Source organism: Venturia canescens, chromosome 11, assembly GCF_019457755.1.
Source record: "Venturia canescens isolate UGA chromosome 11, ASM1945775v1, whole genome shotgun sequence".
Classification (NCBI taxonomy): domain Eukaryota; kingdom Metazoa; phylum Arthropoda; class Insecta; order Hymenoptera; family Ichneumonidae; genus Venturia; species Venturia canescens.
In genome coordinates, this window is record NC_057431.1 from 11,106,833 (window position 1) to 11,124,455 (window position 17,623).

Genomic DNA, 17,623 nt, shown 5'->3' on the forward strand with positions numbered 1-17,623 from the left:
TGAATTTTCCAGTGGCGAATTTCCCAATACTAATCTTCCCGTAACAAATTTTCCGCTATGAATTTTTCAGCGTTGAATTTTCTGATACGAATCTTAGAGTAGTCAATATCCGATACGAATTTTTTGGTAGCGAATTTTCCATTACCAACTTTCCGATGTAATATTCTTTAACCCTTTCTCGATTAATCACATTTCATGAAAAAACACTTCCGGAATTGAACCATTTATTTTCCAATCCCTCCATCAACCATCAATGAGAAAATTGTTAGTAAATCATATAAAATTCCACTGAATACACAATGTTTGTTCTAAGCAACGGATCGCAGTATAACCAGAGTTACAGTAAATGACTTCAGCGATTGTACAATTTTTTGGAAAATATGCAAACAACAAAACTTCAATATGCACATCTATAGATTCTCACATTAGTGCCACATCGAAAAAAAAATTCCAAAATGTTAGTTACAATAAATTTATTCGTCGAGGACGTGTGAGCGAAAAATCATCAACTCCGTCGTAATCTTTTTCCAGCACGTTTCAATACGCACGTTCGAAAGAGCGAGCCCGCGTACGGAAGAGGAACAGAAAAGGATGGCGAGCACACATGAAGAGCAAAAGCCTCCAGCTGATTTATGTTTTTGCGGATCGCGAGCTCGCATTCCGGTAATCGTGAGCGCATTGATAAGCGAGAACACGAGAGACCGTGTGGAGAGATGAGGGAATGTATACAAATATATACATTCGCATGTTTATATATGTACTTATAGAACAGTATCGTCGCACCGATCGCGTAAAACCGGCACCACTCGCACGAAGAGAGTGAAAACTCTTAAGGGGGTTAAATTTATGCAGTACGTGTGCATATCTCGGTATACTGGCGCCACGTGGATATGTACGTTCAATCCTGGGAGAATCTAATACCAGCGGTACACCATATTCGTTCAATCGAACCTGGATTCACGTTCTATTTCCTCAACGTAAAAAGATAAAAAAAAAAAAAAAAAAACGGTTTTTTCAATCTTCCTTTCCTTAGTTCCCGCTGCGGATGGTCCATTGCGTGAGATGGCACAAAATGCAGGTATATCTCGAGCAGATAGTGCACGTTAATATCTTGTGGAACGGAAGTGTGAAGCTACGAATAACGGGCAAGGAAGAAAAACAAATCAATTCAATACGATTGAACGAGAATTAAACGTCCTGATGAGAAATAATTCTCATGATTTATTAACCTAAAAAGAATCATTCGCATCTCTTGGAATCTCTTGGAGACTTCCTAGTCTAGAAGCCCAGCTTACTATATATACTTCTGGTAAGATAAATCCGAATATTTCTAGATGAACGGGGCACGCATATAACGGGTGATCCGTTACGATCGATAGACACGATTCTATGGAGATGTCAAACAATCAAATAAACGGAATTCATGGCTCTGAGGGAAACGGTCGGTCGTACCGGAAATTCGGACAACCGGAATTCGTACCGGAAAATTCGTACTGGAAAATTCGCCAACGGAAAGTTAACATCGGAAAATTAATGAAAAACTGTTAAAATTTACTATTTAAACTATAGTTTCATTAAATTCTATGTTAATTCTTTTGGAATTTTTTTGAAAATAAAACATTGTTTAAAAAATCACAAAAATTTTCCGAACGCACCCGATTATTTTTCCGGTGGCAAATTTTACGGTAACGAATGTTTCTGGTGGCATAGTTTCCTAAACTCGATCCATCGTTATTTAATGTAAATATTACGCTTTGGAGATGGAGAGCCAACGCAGGAGTTTAATCAGTCAACAGTTTTAAAATCAATGAGAATCGGTGCCTCAAGCATTCGTGTGAATTTCTTCTCAAACCATGAAAAATTATTTAGAATGGAATTATATTTTCTTAAATGTCGTTGCTTATTGAACCGAAACATTTTAGTCAAAAAATCAGTACAAATTGAGGGACTATATTGAAAAAAAAATATATTTTGGTTCCACAAAACTTTTTTCAATTTAACGGTGTATTCATCGTAGCGAGTAGAATTCGGTGGAGCTGGAAAACCTGAGTGAATGAATAAACTCGATTTTTTGGAGTCCACGGATTTCATGTTTTTCGCCATGATTTATTGAGTCAGAAAATTTTTTATAAATTTCTGACTTCTGATTTTTAACAAATTTATTTTCTCATAGTATTTTCTCAGAGCTAATCTAACGATTGGAAAAGCATTCGAGGGCAATTGTTGGGAGCCTTCAACGTTGCAAAGAATCAATAATAATGTTTGTTTCCTCGCAATTTTCTCTCCACTCCTTTCCAGGGGTAGGCGAACGAAGGCAAAGAACAACACTCGCGGTAAACAAAACAGACAAGTATGGAGTTTTTCAGTGGCCAAGGCTACTCCTAATTGGCAAATGATATTTCCAGACATGAGTTAAGGCCAACGTGAAAATACGTACATTGATGTTTTCTAGGTTGAATAAGTGAGAGTTTGTGTTGAGAAATATCGATTTTTCCTGGGTTTTGAAAACCGCGTTTCCATGGTGACTAGACAGAAAATTAACGAAATTAAAATTTTTTTTCAGAACTTTCATCCGATTGTTAAGGTAACTGATGAATCAAAACTTACGTTCATTGATTTAGCAAACGATAAAAATATTCTTCCTCTGATACCTAAACTCATTAATTGATAATGTGATGACATTCAATTGCTCGTGTTAATCTCGATCCAAAGTAAGAAAAAAGTGAAAAAAATTCATTCAAAGGACCAAAATGACAGGAAAAATTATTGATATTATTGGAATCCGAAGAGAATGAGAAAAACATCGAAAAAATCAAAGATTTTCACAAAATTAAGCTTTTTTTCAGGACGTTTCGAAGACGAGTGAAATTCCCCGACTTTTCAAGAACTGCGAGGTATTCAAGTTCGTCGGTCATGAAAAACACAAAATTTGTAAAAGTTCAAATTTCAAGCAAAAACTCAATTGAGAAGCAATGTGCCTTCGTTAAGGCAGGATTTTACTTTAAGATTTTGAAAAATTCGATTTTTCTTTACAATTTTCAAAAATAAAGACATTTAACAATATTCTCTTGAAATTTTATATTTATCATATAATTTATTTTTAATCGATTCAAGTCTAACTGATTTTTCCGCTCCTCAAACGTAACTACGCGAGTTCGCTAATTCGCCTTTACAAAAACCATTTTACACCACGTTACGTGCTAAAATTTTCAAAACTACGGGACTGCCTGTTATCAAATATTCACCACATATTCTGGACACCCATAGCAACCGACTGAAGTAGATTTATTTAAAAATAATCACTTTTCCTTTTTTTTGACAAAAAGCAGTGAAAAATTATGCAAATTTTTTTCTTCCAGTTTTTTCGCCGATATTTTGTTATTTTTGCATGTAAATTAAAAACCCTAGTTTTGCCCGTTGCTAGTGATATATCGAATCTAAAAATTCAAAAATTTTCTGTTCCAAATTATACATTTTTGAAATTTGAACACCAGCTCAGACCCATCCTCTGATCGAGACACGTTGTATTTAAATGATGTTTTTGTATGCTAATAGTGCACAAAATAAGCAAAGAAATTTGTCATAATCTCATTTTTATTCACGATCTTATTGAAAATTCAAGAAAATAGTATTTTTTTTCAGTATATCCAATGTAAAACCCTACATTCATTAATTTCAATCTCCGGAGGATTTTTCCGTATCAATTAAAATGCAACACCCTGTATACGTGTCCGCATGTGTATTTAACGGGAGCAGAGCGCAAGAAAACCAGATCAACAGAAGTGTGAAGGAACCGGACATTTTAATATCAATGTTATCGAATCGAATATCCTTGCGATGTACGAAAGCAGTTATATAGGAGCTACTATAACGCGACTTCGATAACGATTATGTGGCCATTATCTCAAATCAGGCTTGTTGAATCAGAATTATGTGGCTGGTTTATTAAAGGATGCTTGTAACAAGATCGGACACTCATTGCCATCACGAATAAGGAACGAGGACGGGACGAGACTTTTTCCAGGCCGTACATACATTGAAATATTAAAATAAAAATTACCTTTGCTGCGACATGAGAATCAATCGTTAACAAAGTTGGTTGCTTGGCTACAAAAAGGGGCAAAATTATGCGACAGAATAATCGCATTGACAAATATTTACGTACATTAATTTTGTCAATAAATTCGATTTCTTTTTGCAATTAGACGAAAGTTGTTAATTCTACAGAGTTCAAAATCCACATTTGTCTTACAATTCATTTGTTTAGAAGGCAAAAAAAGCATTTTTTTGTTTCAATCAAATATAAAATAATTATTCCATGCGAAATGTCGAGCACGTCATAAAGCAATATTCGAACGATACCAATAAAAAATTTCAGCAGAATTTTGGAAAATCCACCCGGTGAAATAAGGAGCTCAAAAAACAGTGTCCTTGCGATGGTCTGCATAATTCGTGTTATAGCTCAACCTCGAACGAAAAAACCAAAGTCTTTCTGTTCGTAGATGAATACAGCTCGTGACCGAACGAATGTTTTTTTTTTTTTTTTTTTTTTTCGTTTACAACAAATTTTACAAGGCTTTTATGGCGTAAAAAATTGAATGGAAATTGCACCGAAAAATGAAATACTTCGTAAAAGAATTGAGTAAATCAGAATCAACAATTCGGTCAACCATAAAACGATCAAAAAAGCTTTCAATACACTGAAAAAAAGTAGTAAATTCGACTCGCCAAATGCGATAAACCAAAAACTGTTAAAATTGATGAAATTTAGTTAAACTTTAACAGGTAATAGTTGATCTAATAAAACTGATTTGATTTATGTAACCACATGTTCTATCAATGAATTCCTTCATATTTTTCAATCCAATCACGTCTCGATTGTTATACAAACAATTGTTTTTTTGAACTTATACTCTGCACGTAACCGATGTACTAAAGTGTTCTGTTGAAGTGAATTACCAACAGTTATATTGCGATTAATATATTAGGAAAATAATCGTCAAAAATAAAATGACTTGCACTCATGTTTTGAGCTTCGATTCCCCGAAACATTTTCACTTGCTCCATGAAGATTCTGGCTCTCGACTAGATTAGAGGTAATCACGAAATTGTCATAATTAGTTGAAGAGCAGCCAAGAAGCATTTAGCAACCTGGACAAGCATAAACTCGAGTACATTGATCGATGGTCGTCGAGATGTTGAGCAGCCGTAATCACGCCAACAGGTACATCGTGTATCCCCGTTTGCATGCACCTACCATATAAAATAATAAGCAACATTTTATTTTTATACATGAGATGCTGCTAACTGTGCAGTATATCTGTTGGAGAGGCTTTTAAAAAATGCATCGCTCGAGCTAAGCAGAGATTACAGTCGAGAGCATCAACTCAATTTTTCTCATCCAGCACCACAAGCGGTGCACAAAAAAAAAGTAATCCTCGGTCCCGAGAGGATCTTCGTTCGCGTGATGCTTGCGGATAACGGTGGATAAATTCGAGCGGGGTCCACGGGGAATTTCGCCTATAAACCACCCAGTACGTTCTTATTAATCCTGAGCCTCTTTCTCCCTCTTACTCATTCGGTTTGCGCAGGCCCCTCGATACACCCCAGAGCGTCTGCATGTGGTGCAGCAATCACGATATATACTACATTAGATCAAATTATATTGTCGCGGTAAATCTATACTCGCTGTAAATACGATTAAAAAAACTATACGTTCGGATCGCGGGGCAACGAGTTATTACCAGAAAATTAAAACCGGCGCGACAATTCCGTGAATTCTCAAACCTCAACTTCCTTCCCTTGTATTTACTTACTTAGCAGCCATTTATTCCCTGGCGCATTCAACCCTCGTCCCTCCGCACGCGTGTTCCTTGATAATTATCCTTGTAATTGAGTGATTCGCGTATCGGCAAACATAAAAGTGTAATTGAATCTCATACTACGCGCCCGTATTTAATTATTGCAACTGGAATGAGTTGAAGACAATTTCAATCAAAATTTACTCAGGTACGCGGTCAAGGAGGTTCGAACACTTTGATATTATCATCGAATGCGGATGCAATAATGACGCGCGCGAGAGAAGTATCCTTTCATTTTTGTTTCACCATTAAGGAAGTTCACGCGAATCTAATGGAAATCGAAAATTCCAACTTTGAGAGTTAACATTTTTAAATTTACTAGAAATATACACTGTGCATCTATTTCCGGAATTATTATAGGATCTATAGTTGTATAGGAACGTCTAGTTGTCGAGAAAACAATTAAGGACGTTGGGGCCGTACAGTCATTTTTTTTGCCCAAAAGTTATGACCTGTACCTTTCAAAAGTTAGGCTAGTTTACAGTTTGGCAATGTTGCGTACACTTTAAAGAAAAGTTGGGAAAAAAAGACAAAAAACTGGTGAAAGCTCAGTCGAAAACACGGCCGGTCACGATCCTGGCCTCAAAAAACTGCACGGGAAACAGATTATTATTAATATAATCTCAGCAAATTTCCTAATAAATCTGAAAAAAATTGGCATTATTCGGCAAGCCTTATTCATGTTGCCGAAAAAACTTCATATTTTTAGCATAACTTTTAACGGAGATATCACTGAATGTGTCTTGACTTCCATAAGGTCACATGTTATTTGGCCCAAATTGTTATTGATTTTTCTCAGCAATGACGCTCCTAAACTGTCTGAAAATTAAACTGATTTTTTTTTTACACTTCACTTTATAAGATGCAATCGGTTTAAAAGCGATGACATCATTTTCATTCTAATGCCTCAACTTCCTTAACGAAAATCACATTTTTTTAAGGGTTACATACAGGCTCTTATGGCAAGCAGACTTCCTGTGCGAGGATTTGGATTCAATGAAATAGGATCCTTCCAACTTTAAAGAATCAAAAACGAGAATAAGAAAATATAATGTTTTTAGATATCAATGATGTCTTGAGAAAGCCTTGTTACCGGTGAAAATCACTTGGGAATAGAAAAAGAAAAACACTTATTGGAGGTCAACGAGTAATAACGACATAAACTGTGGAGGATTTGCGGGAGCACAATGAGCCAGCTGGTTCAAAATATAGATATGCATATGCATATAAATAGAAAATGGCTGTTGCCATGCTTGACGATTTTACTACGAAAGTATTTTAACCGCTATCATTGTATTAAACATTTATCAATCTCAACAAATAAGTTACTTATAATTTTAATTATTGCGGGAATACATTTTTATCGTTTTTTTTATCATGAAAAGAGCAAAAAAGTTCAGTTGCTTTTTTGAATCACAAGTAACGCATGATCTTTCTTAAGGAGGGTGGATCACGAAATCAAAATAATCAGAATTTGATCAAATTTGGTGATAATATTCTTTGGCATCAAGTATACAAATACTATTTTTTTTCAAATTTTTTTACCACATGCTTATCGAATAATTGAGCGTTAAATCGAAGTTCTTATAAACGAGATGTATAATTGTATATTCTATGTAAACTCTGTTTGTACACGTGAACTTTAGTGTTCAATTACTCGAGAGCTATGTGGTAGAAAAATCTAAAAAAATGTATATTGTCTTATATATTTTAAAAGAATACATTTACCAAATTTTATTAAATTCTTACCATTTTGAAATTCTTTATATTTTTAACATAGTTTAGCATGGCAGCATTGTATCGTCACGATCCACCCTCCTTAAACAACGGCTGAAAATATTTAAAAAACAACTTATTTTGGGATCTTTTCATTCGAGATATTTCCTGAACATGAAATGACCTTTTTGTTGTTTATATTTGTCAAGAAATTCAGAGGAGAGTTAGCAGTCGATGAATAAGGAATTCAAAATAAAAGAGCTAATAATCGAGCTAAGGATGCTCGATGCTTTATGGGAAGTTTTGTGAGAGTGTGAGGCACTAACGACAGGTTTTGTGATACTAATTATTTTTATTGAAAAATACAAAAAAAAATTGTCACGTTGTAAGATTTAATGTGTGATGATCCAAATAGTCACTATGGAAAATTGGCAATGGCGAGATGAACTTTGAGACGAAAAGACCAGGAATGAGGCGAAAAGTGCGAGACAAAATACGACATGAAAGTTTACTTTTTATTTTAGATTTTCGTTTGTGATCTTTCGCTATTATTTTTTTTTTTTTCAAGTTCGCAGTCTTTTTTACTAAAACAGTCAAAGATTAATCTAATGATCCAACAATAGATACTGTGTAAAGAATATAAAAAGAAGTGAAACTTTGGATATTCGTGGAGATTCGTTCGAAAATGCTCGTTTCGAGATGCACGCATCCAAATAATTGGTAGCTTTTCTCTCGCTAGTAAGACATTGACTTTGAATATTTTCAGTATATGTGTGGAACTTATAATCGTTCATTTGGTAATCCCTGAAAGAAACTATATTATTGATCCATACTGATTATTGAAGAAGCATCATTTCATGTAATAGAATAATGAGAATCGGAGAGTAAATTCGAGGAGAATCATTCATAGTCAATTTTGAGATTGAAAGAGAATTACTAAATTTGAGGTGGCGAGATGTGCAAGACAGGACTCACACGATGAGATAGAGTTTCGACATTGAGATGGATACAAACGTGTGAGCTGAGAATTATCTACGTCTTGCACCTTACATTCTATAGTTGAGATAAATAAATTATTCATAAACTCACCTTGATTATAAGGATCACGAACTAAATAACTGAATCAGTTTAAATATACTGAATTGTGCTCTCCTTATTTCTCTCAATCAATATCGTTCTTTCTCTATCGATGATCTTCTCTCTACCGCTGTTTTTTCTTTTCTCCCCGAGACAAAAAAAAAATGGTGTTGTCCTCATTACCTTGGAAATTACCAAAGCATCTGGGCCTCCTCTCAGGCTTGTTTTTCTGTGTCGATGTTCAGGTTGTGTGTGCGATTGGTGAATATTTAGCATCAGTAGGCAATGAACATTTCTATTTTTTTCTTCAATCTTTATTATTTAATAAATATTTTAAACAGAATATTTATACCTATTTTTAAGTTGAAAATGATTTCTCTACAATTCCACTCACGAATAATTCAAGAAAGCGCCAAACCAAAACTGAATTTTGTCACCTCGTCGGAGTGGAATTAGCTTCGAAAAATTCGAATTGCCAAAGTTTTAAATTGAATCATCAGGAAAGGAAACAAATGGTGTTCGATCAGCATTGTTGAATAGTCGAGCACAAATATCTGGTAGCTTTCAGATAGAATCTACAACCATCAATTTATAGTATGGACATGGGAATAAAAAAACGAAAAAATCTTGAGTAACTGGCGCCCAACAATAGCGTTGCTATCAGTCAATACGTGAAAGGTGAATAAAGGCGCACCTTGAAATTCGATATACGTGATGGGAGCTTCTGTGTATCCTCCCACTGAGATTAATGCCGCAGTTGATCAGTCCCATTCGATAAGATACTCGGTCAAAGCTCTCAAAAGTGAATTCGCACCAATAAAATCAAATGAAGGAAAGCACAGAGCAGTTTCATATTTATATTAAATGTGCAGAGCCCGGACTAAAGTATAACTCTCGATGCCTCTACGGAGCTTCAATTAGCGAAAAATAAAAGAAAATATATCGATAGGATTAATACCCGGAAAGATCTATTAATTTGCCAAGAAACAACAATAACTCGTACTCTCTCTCTCTCCTCCACCCACATAACCGCACTCGGAGCGTATAAATATTGACGTTTTTTTTGTTATATATCCTCGGAGTCTCGTACTAATTAATATATGATCGCTATCGTCTATATATCGACGATATATAGTTATGTGATTGTGAAAAAAATCGATATAGCTATGGAGAAACGAAAAAAAAAATAAAAATAAAAAACAAACAGCTACACATGGCCAGAAAATCTCTAGCGATAATAAAGCTTGGAAAGAGACCAGCAGGTTCTTCGTTTCTCTTGTCCATCGTATGTCCCCGGCAACGCTCATCATTTCGTCTTTCTTCATCTTTCATATCTCAAATTATTATTATTCGTTTTTTTCATCATTTTTGCCCCTTTCAGATTCGTACCTTTATGTTCGATGCGAGTATATATCTGTACGTGCCTCGAGCTTCCCTGGAGACCTCACTTTGCTTTTCACTCTCGAGAAGTCCTGCGGCTCTCTCTTCCTCATTCGCTCGTCCTCTCGCTCTCTCCCATTCCCTTTGGCTTCCCCGATATCGGCAGCTCAGATGATGAAGAACCAGCCGAGCCGACAAAGATGCCGCGACATGGCGGAGCGCCCGGAGAGCCTTATACGCGAGAGATTCCCCATGAGCTTGGCTTTCAACGAAAACGAACAAACGTGCACACAGGCACACACACGCGCCCGCGCGCAGATGAATGGGGGATCGAAAATATTTTTTATTCTTCTTCATTTATAAGAATAATTCGGAATGGTTTTCGCGGAAAATCACTTTCGAGTCACTTCGATCATCGAGTTGTGAGCTCAGAGCTCGATGCTTTTTTATCGTTTATCACGAAACTGAACAAGTTGTTGCTAATTATCATAATTACTTATCCTTGCGATGTTTCTGAGAATTTTTCCATCTCAAATTAAAGTTCATTCAAAATTAAGTAACTAAATAAAGATATGAAATGGCACTTAAACAATTATGAACATTATTTTTTCCTATCTCCAATTTTTTATTTAAAAAATAACAAATAAATAAATGTGACATTCTTTTGAAAATTCTTTTTTTTTTCTTTCTGTTTTTATACACTTCAACTTCATTTATATGCTGTTCAAAGGAAAGAGCCATGGTGCATTGGACTGAAATTGCAGAAGAAAAATAAGCGATGTCATCAATAATTCAGAAGTACCGAAACAATAACGAACCTTCAGATAGAGGAGCTTCTCTAAAATCTATCGATCGATGGAGTAGAGTGGACTATTTCTATCTATTGTTTTTTTCAAAGTTGCACACAATTCGAAATCGTTTCTAACTTCCTCTTGCTTCAGTTTAACTGCATCGTCGGACAAAAAATTCATCGATCAAGACAGTTGGGTCGATTCGTCGAAAGAGCATCTTATTCGTATGAAGGAAACTGGACTCGGGATTCTTTTCGCAGCTGTTGGGATAACCGCCTCTCATTTATTTCTCGATCGGCCAGAGTTTAGGGGAGATCGTTCGGTCCATGCGGACTGTTCGTCTCACAAATACACATAAAAGTACACCTCCATATCGAGGCGAATATGCGCGCACGAGGGTTTGGGAGAGATCTTTATAGACGTGTCATCGCGATAAAAACGATCGTGTCTCGGGCCGCGAATCACAGGACCCCTTAAGAGAGAACGAGGACACCGTCTACGGCTGATAAAAGCGAGAGGAGCGTCCTCCAACGCTATCGAATATAATAAAGACTCACCCCGTGGTGTGCGCTCATCAGCGTCGACGAGCAACATCGGACCTGGAACCACTTGAATGATATCTTACACATTGCGCGCTCGTGTACTCGGCATCGAGTCCGTACCGATTCCTTTCAATTTTTATACTTCATTCTATACCGCCGAGATTCGGACCACGAAATTTCGTTCCACTTCCTCCTCATCCCGAGTTAAATATCATCTTTATCAATACGCACTCGTACAGGAATGTTGCTCCGATGAGGAATCTCAGCATACACTCATTTATCCTGCGAAAAAATGTCTCTGTCGAACCAAACGACGTCGTTGAGTCAACGGAATAGTGATTGCTCGTTCGAACAGTCGATGCCCTTAGCGAAGAGTGATCGAGCGACAGGACCAAGTACCAAAAAAACTCACTTAAAATCATAAATTCGGAATTTCAGGGCAGGCGTTTATTCGGATAAAAAACGATTAAAACATTTGTACAAATTACGTGAATCCCGATGCAGTTTCTTCTGATCCTGAGTTTATTTCCATTCGCATAAAAAAATTCATAATCTCTTCAGTTGCACTGAGCTTGGCTGCCTCATCATAATGGATGGTTTTGCTGGGTGCGGTGTCCCTCGAAAAGTTAATGTCACATGTTTCATATCAAGTGATGTCGTCGGGTCACCAGAACGCTCATTTCCGGTTGAAACACTTGGCTGACGGCGTCACAAGTAGTGAACCTGCGAGATTAAGGGACCAGGTAAAAAGGGCACGAAGCATGGCATATAAATGTTAAAATATAGGCATACGCAGAGCCAGGGCATCGAGTGCGGAGCACCAGGAGCGAGGGATCTCGCGATTCGTCGAGCGGAAGTCGTGCTCGAATTTAATCGTCACGGAGTTTGGTTTGCACACCGTACGAAGAGAGACAGAGAGAGAAGGGTGAGCGAAAGAGAGGAAGAGGAAAAGGACAACGGCGCGTGACCTCGCGTATATATAATACACGATCGGCAACATTTATCGCGCTCGAGGAGGTCGCTGAATATTTAGTGAGGTGCACTCAGCGGCAAAGCAGGGACATCCAGAGCGAGAGAGAGAGATCGTTTCACTGTCATTGTTGATAGTCCGACTATATATAGCAGAGTCGTAGCTTCGGTCTCTCAGAAGACGATCAAAAAGGAGGAAGAAGAGGCGCGGAGCAGTCCAAGCAGGCAAGCGGACATCCTTCGTATATAAAACATATAGGAGTGCCGTCATGGCCAGCACGGCACGAGCGACTCGTCGTCGTCGTCGTCGTCGTCGCGCCTTCACTAAAAATAAAGTAAAACGAAGAATTCGTATCAAAGAGCAAAGCCAGAGAGAGAGAAGAGGAAATGATGGAGTGATATCGCTCGAGGAATGAGGATAAAAGCGATTGCACGCTTGGTGAACCCACTCTGAGAGAAAGAGAAAGAGAGCCAGAGAGAGAGAGGAAGAAAGAGCTGGCGCAGAACTTGATGACAAAATGACGAAAAGAAAGAACGTGAAGACGACGAAGCGGAAGAAGAAAAGGATCCCCCCGACATGATGATACGTCCCGGCACGTGCGTACGCCGTAATTCGGAAATAAAAAAATACCACACAGTCAGAGATCACTCACATATTCGGAAAATATTTCGTGTCCATGGCGATATATGAGATACAAACTGAGTAGGTAGAAAAATCTAATCATGAATGAAGAAATTGCAATTGAACATAGACTGACATTTTTATAAGGGAAACAGATCTGCCACAAATGTTTACTGAACCACCTCCATAACGGAGAAAATAATCGACAAGTCTTGCACTCAGGGACTGCAATGAAGAGTGAAGTCAGAAATCTTCTGGAATTAAAATAACTTCCACTAACTTGGAAGAGTCGAATCTCGTAGTCTCCCTTGCTTCAATATTCCCAAACCCTGGAGTTTCCTCATTAAACGATCAGTGATCTTCTAGCCAAAATGTCAGCAGAATGTCGAATGTTCATAAGAATAATTGTCAACTCACGAACATTTACCTCCCGCAATGATAACCGATCTATAAATCAAACTAATGAATGACGAATGAATAATCCAATAATCAAGAAAATTAATGATGCAAGGTTACACTAATTTGAAGTCAGACATTTATACCAATCTGAAGAATTTCATTCGTATGACACTTGCAAAGCGTACGTTCGCAAAAACAGTTAGGACTACGAAGATGAGACTCCAAACTTCTTCTTGAGCGCAAAATGTGACATTGCCCTAGCGGATTGTTCGACCGAAAATGTTTGGTCGCCAAATCTGTTAGGGTGTTGTTTTAACCTTGCTGATGTGCTTTCTTTCAAGATTCTGATTCCACTGGCAAATCAAGGCTGCCCAGTGGCCACAGTTTCCAGTGGGTGTCGATGCTCAAACCGCCAATGTCTATCCGCTGTCATTGTATATGTTAACGTTTCATCAAATTTCATGACAATCAATCAATCACCAATATTCAAAAAACCAGATGGCACTGCTCGTTTGAAAATGATATTCCGAATCCACGTTAAGAGGATTTGAAGAAGTGTGATTCGAAAGCCAGTGCATGAATTCAAATGCCTAAAATATGTAGCCAGCAGAGTCCTCAACGCTTTTATTCATTCGGGGTGTGTCCCTCTCTCAACAGACTGGCGAGTCTCATGGAAGCGCAAGCGGGCGTTCGCATTATTATTCGGAGGAAGATAAAACATCGGTGCTCGCGGGCGCGCACCCAGTAACAGCTCTCGCGGTCCTCTGCACTCGCTTGGTCGACCTGCCCGCAACCGCCTACGGGGGACCTCATACGGCACACAAGCAGCATCATGTAGCATTGTACGTACTTGTATTGCTTCGGCGATATATCGTATACAGAATGAAATCTTGGGAGTTGGTGACTCCCAGTAACAAAGACAAACGCCATTTTTTCTTGTTGAACACCCACGCCAAGGGCATGCAAAAATAGGGGTTCACAGGTGGCGGCGAGATCTCGTCTTGACACGAATTTTTATTTTCCTTTGGTTGCTACCACGAATTCGGTAGAAATGCAGTTAAAGAAGCAGATTAAAGGTGATTAAACTAAAAGGTTCTGTGACTAGTTTAATATAAACGAAAATGGACTCTTCTACGTTAAAGGCAAGTGGACTATTAATCATTTCTTCATTCCACTTCGATTACCACAAAGTAGCCTTATCCGGGACGAATGGTTCGAACAATCAAATCATCTTGGATCGAAGTAGAATGCCACAGAGCCACGTGTAGATCTGTTCAATGCCGTCGTAAATTCCAAGCTTCACTGCTTCCTGGCCCAGAAGCGCAACAGAAGTCACTGTAGCGAGCGCAATCTCAGATCGATCGGAAGCGCACTAAGCTACTTCGATAGAGGTGAACCCTGCGGGGAGGCTACGTACTCAGCCTTACGAGCAGTATTACCGTCGACTATAAATGTAATATAATACATGATAATACGCCGAGGAGGATTCAGTGCCGGGAAACCCGTCGCGAAAGGTCCGTCGATATCTCGAACTCGACGTACCAATGTAACATTTTGTTATACCACCGAAGCTCGTCTTTTCGCCCAGCTCCATTGGCTTTCTGTTCTCCGTGGCAGGGTCTCCTCTTCTTTCCACATCAGCAATGGACCAGAGACAACGGACTTAAGGCGACTATCCTCGCTTCCTTCTGTTTTGCATTTACCGATGATATCGCACCCAGCCAGCAGTGGTGGTGCTCGCAGAGTGGGCTTTAACGGTCTCCGTATATACATTTGTGTGCGTCGCGGGGGATCATGGGTACGCTCGTTTCTACGGGGATACGAAATCTCAAGCTGGAACGAATGCTTGCCCGGGTACCGTACAGGGGATAAGAAAAATCGATCAAGACAAAACGAGGCCTCGTTATTTCAAGCGACCAGGCAGGTGATTCACCCTGTTTCAAATTCTCCAACTATGTAGCCAAAGAATTGTGAAATTAAGAGTCGGGATTACGAAAGACTTTATAATCCTGCGCTATTCTTCCGCGGCCTGCGAATTCGCTGAGACAGCAAGTGTCCTGCAGTCATGCCACGAAAATCTCCCTGTGACCTCGTATTGATTGGAAATGAGGCCCAATATTGGGCCATGATCCTTGTCGCATTTCACGAAGGATCGTATCCAAGACACCTTAAATTAGGTATCAAGTGGTCTGCCGTTTGTATGTCCACTGTCACCTTGTTTGTAGCGCCTGGTTCATCAAGCCAAAGTGACCCATCAGTGGTAAGTATGGATGCTGGGTATGTCAGGTCACAGGGAAGCAACCGTGCACACGGCCCAAAGCTTCGTCAACCTCTACTGCACTGGGGCCTGACTCTGTGACTTTTCTCTGTCCTTTGTCTCACTCTTCCATCGCTCTACCATGTTCTGTCTTTGCCTCTGGCCGTGCAAGCTTTCTGGCCTGTGGCTCCTCGGGGTCGGAATCATTAATTCTCACGGGATTCCTGGGGCCAGGTATAGCCAGCTTGGAACTCTTCCAGTTCGTACTCTTGCTCTTTCTCACCTGGCTACATCACTGGCATCCCCCTCTTTTAGTTCGTCCTGCGCCTGACAATACGAGGAACACAGGTGGACGGAATGATCGTAGATACGAGAGCTCCGTAGCTCTCTCGACGCGCGGGAAATACTTCGTATAGCTTCTTTCTCATTCCAGCTTTGTCCATTTCGCTGTTTGCACCATTTGCTTCTTCCTTTCTCGCTCGACCCCCAGCCAGGAGGTTTCATGGGAGACCCTAGCGTTGAGTTTGTACATGGCACATATATGCAACTTGGAAACGAGGAACAAACGAGAGCACCTTAACTGGGGCCTGGTGCGACCCCGGCACATTGGAACATGCACGGGGCCATCTTGGTCTCTCTCTTTTTATCTTCTTCTTCTTCTTCTTCCTCTTCTTCTTCAGTGCCTACCCAATGCGATTCCAACTGAATAAACCATCTCACTCCTCGCTGTGTCCACTTCTGATTTAGCTTCTCTCCCTGCTTCCACCTCTTCTCTAACCGTCTGCTGTTCTTTTTTACTCTTCGTTAAAATCGTGGCATACGCGGTGGTGTCGTTTGGTCTTTCATGGGACGTGCGCCACGGAGAAGAGTTCAGAAAAGACACAGCAGATACCGCTCTGCTTCTGTATCCTTTCCTACCCGTTACACTCTTCTACTCGATCCACAAGATTCTTGGAACCCGGGAGTCTCGAGGTGGTCACCGGAGCTTTATCCTACTCTGGCCAATGAGTTAGCTCCGGATAGTCGGATCTCCGCTCGTCTTATGACCGGTACGACATGTCGTATAATTTGTGAATTGGGAAGCATGGCCACATCTTGTACAAAGAGCCGCAAACCTGCCGGCAAACAAGCTTTCAAACTATTGATGTTTGGATGTAAGCTTGCGATTTTTGCTAAGCTCTGCCTTCAAATCATCGTACTAAATGCAATTGATTTCTATAAATTGCGGCTCTTTTTGAATAAAGAGTGACATGCAAGTATATGAATTTCCTGCTATTATATGAAAATTTTGTTCATTTTAACATAAACTTGCTAACATACTTCGCAGCAACTTCATTATATTAAAGCTGCCATTCTACTCTACTGTCTTCTACATGTTCCTTATTGTTCATATTGAATGAGAAATATCTTGGAGGAAAATGTATGATAATGGTAACAAGACGGTCTGATTTTTGAGGAACTTCGATATCATTGAAACTTGCAGTACAAAGATAAAATTTACGATGAAGTTTGTTCTAAAATAGCAGACACAGATAGTTGGGAATCAGACGAAACGATTCCTATGCTCGTAACACTGATTCGCAGGTTGAACGGGAAGAATAAATTGAGAACAAGAAATAAGACCAGTTGAAAATATAATATCAAAGACCTTCAGACTTTGACATTTACCGGGGCCACAACTTCCACAATCTCGTAAGCAACGTACAAATTTGTTTAACAATAGTTGCAGTAGAATGGATCACATCTTAATTATGATATATTACACTCACTTACCTAATTATCCACGAACAGGAAAGAGATATAAGCTTCGTAATATACGCCAACATCGGACGTTTAGTCCTCAATGTGCACTTTGCCTTATTGCGCCTTGGTGAAGAAGGAATCCATCCATAAATCGGGGTAAGGCAATTTTCTCTATACACACGTATCCGGAGATTGTGAGCAATACGCGTACAACTTGTACGGAATCGTCCGACGAGATGGTGTATATAAACGAGCGTGGGCACTCG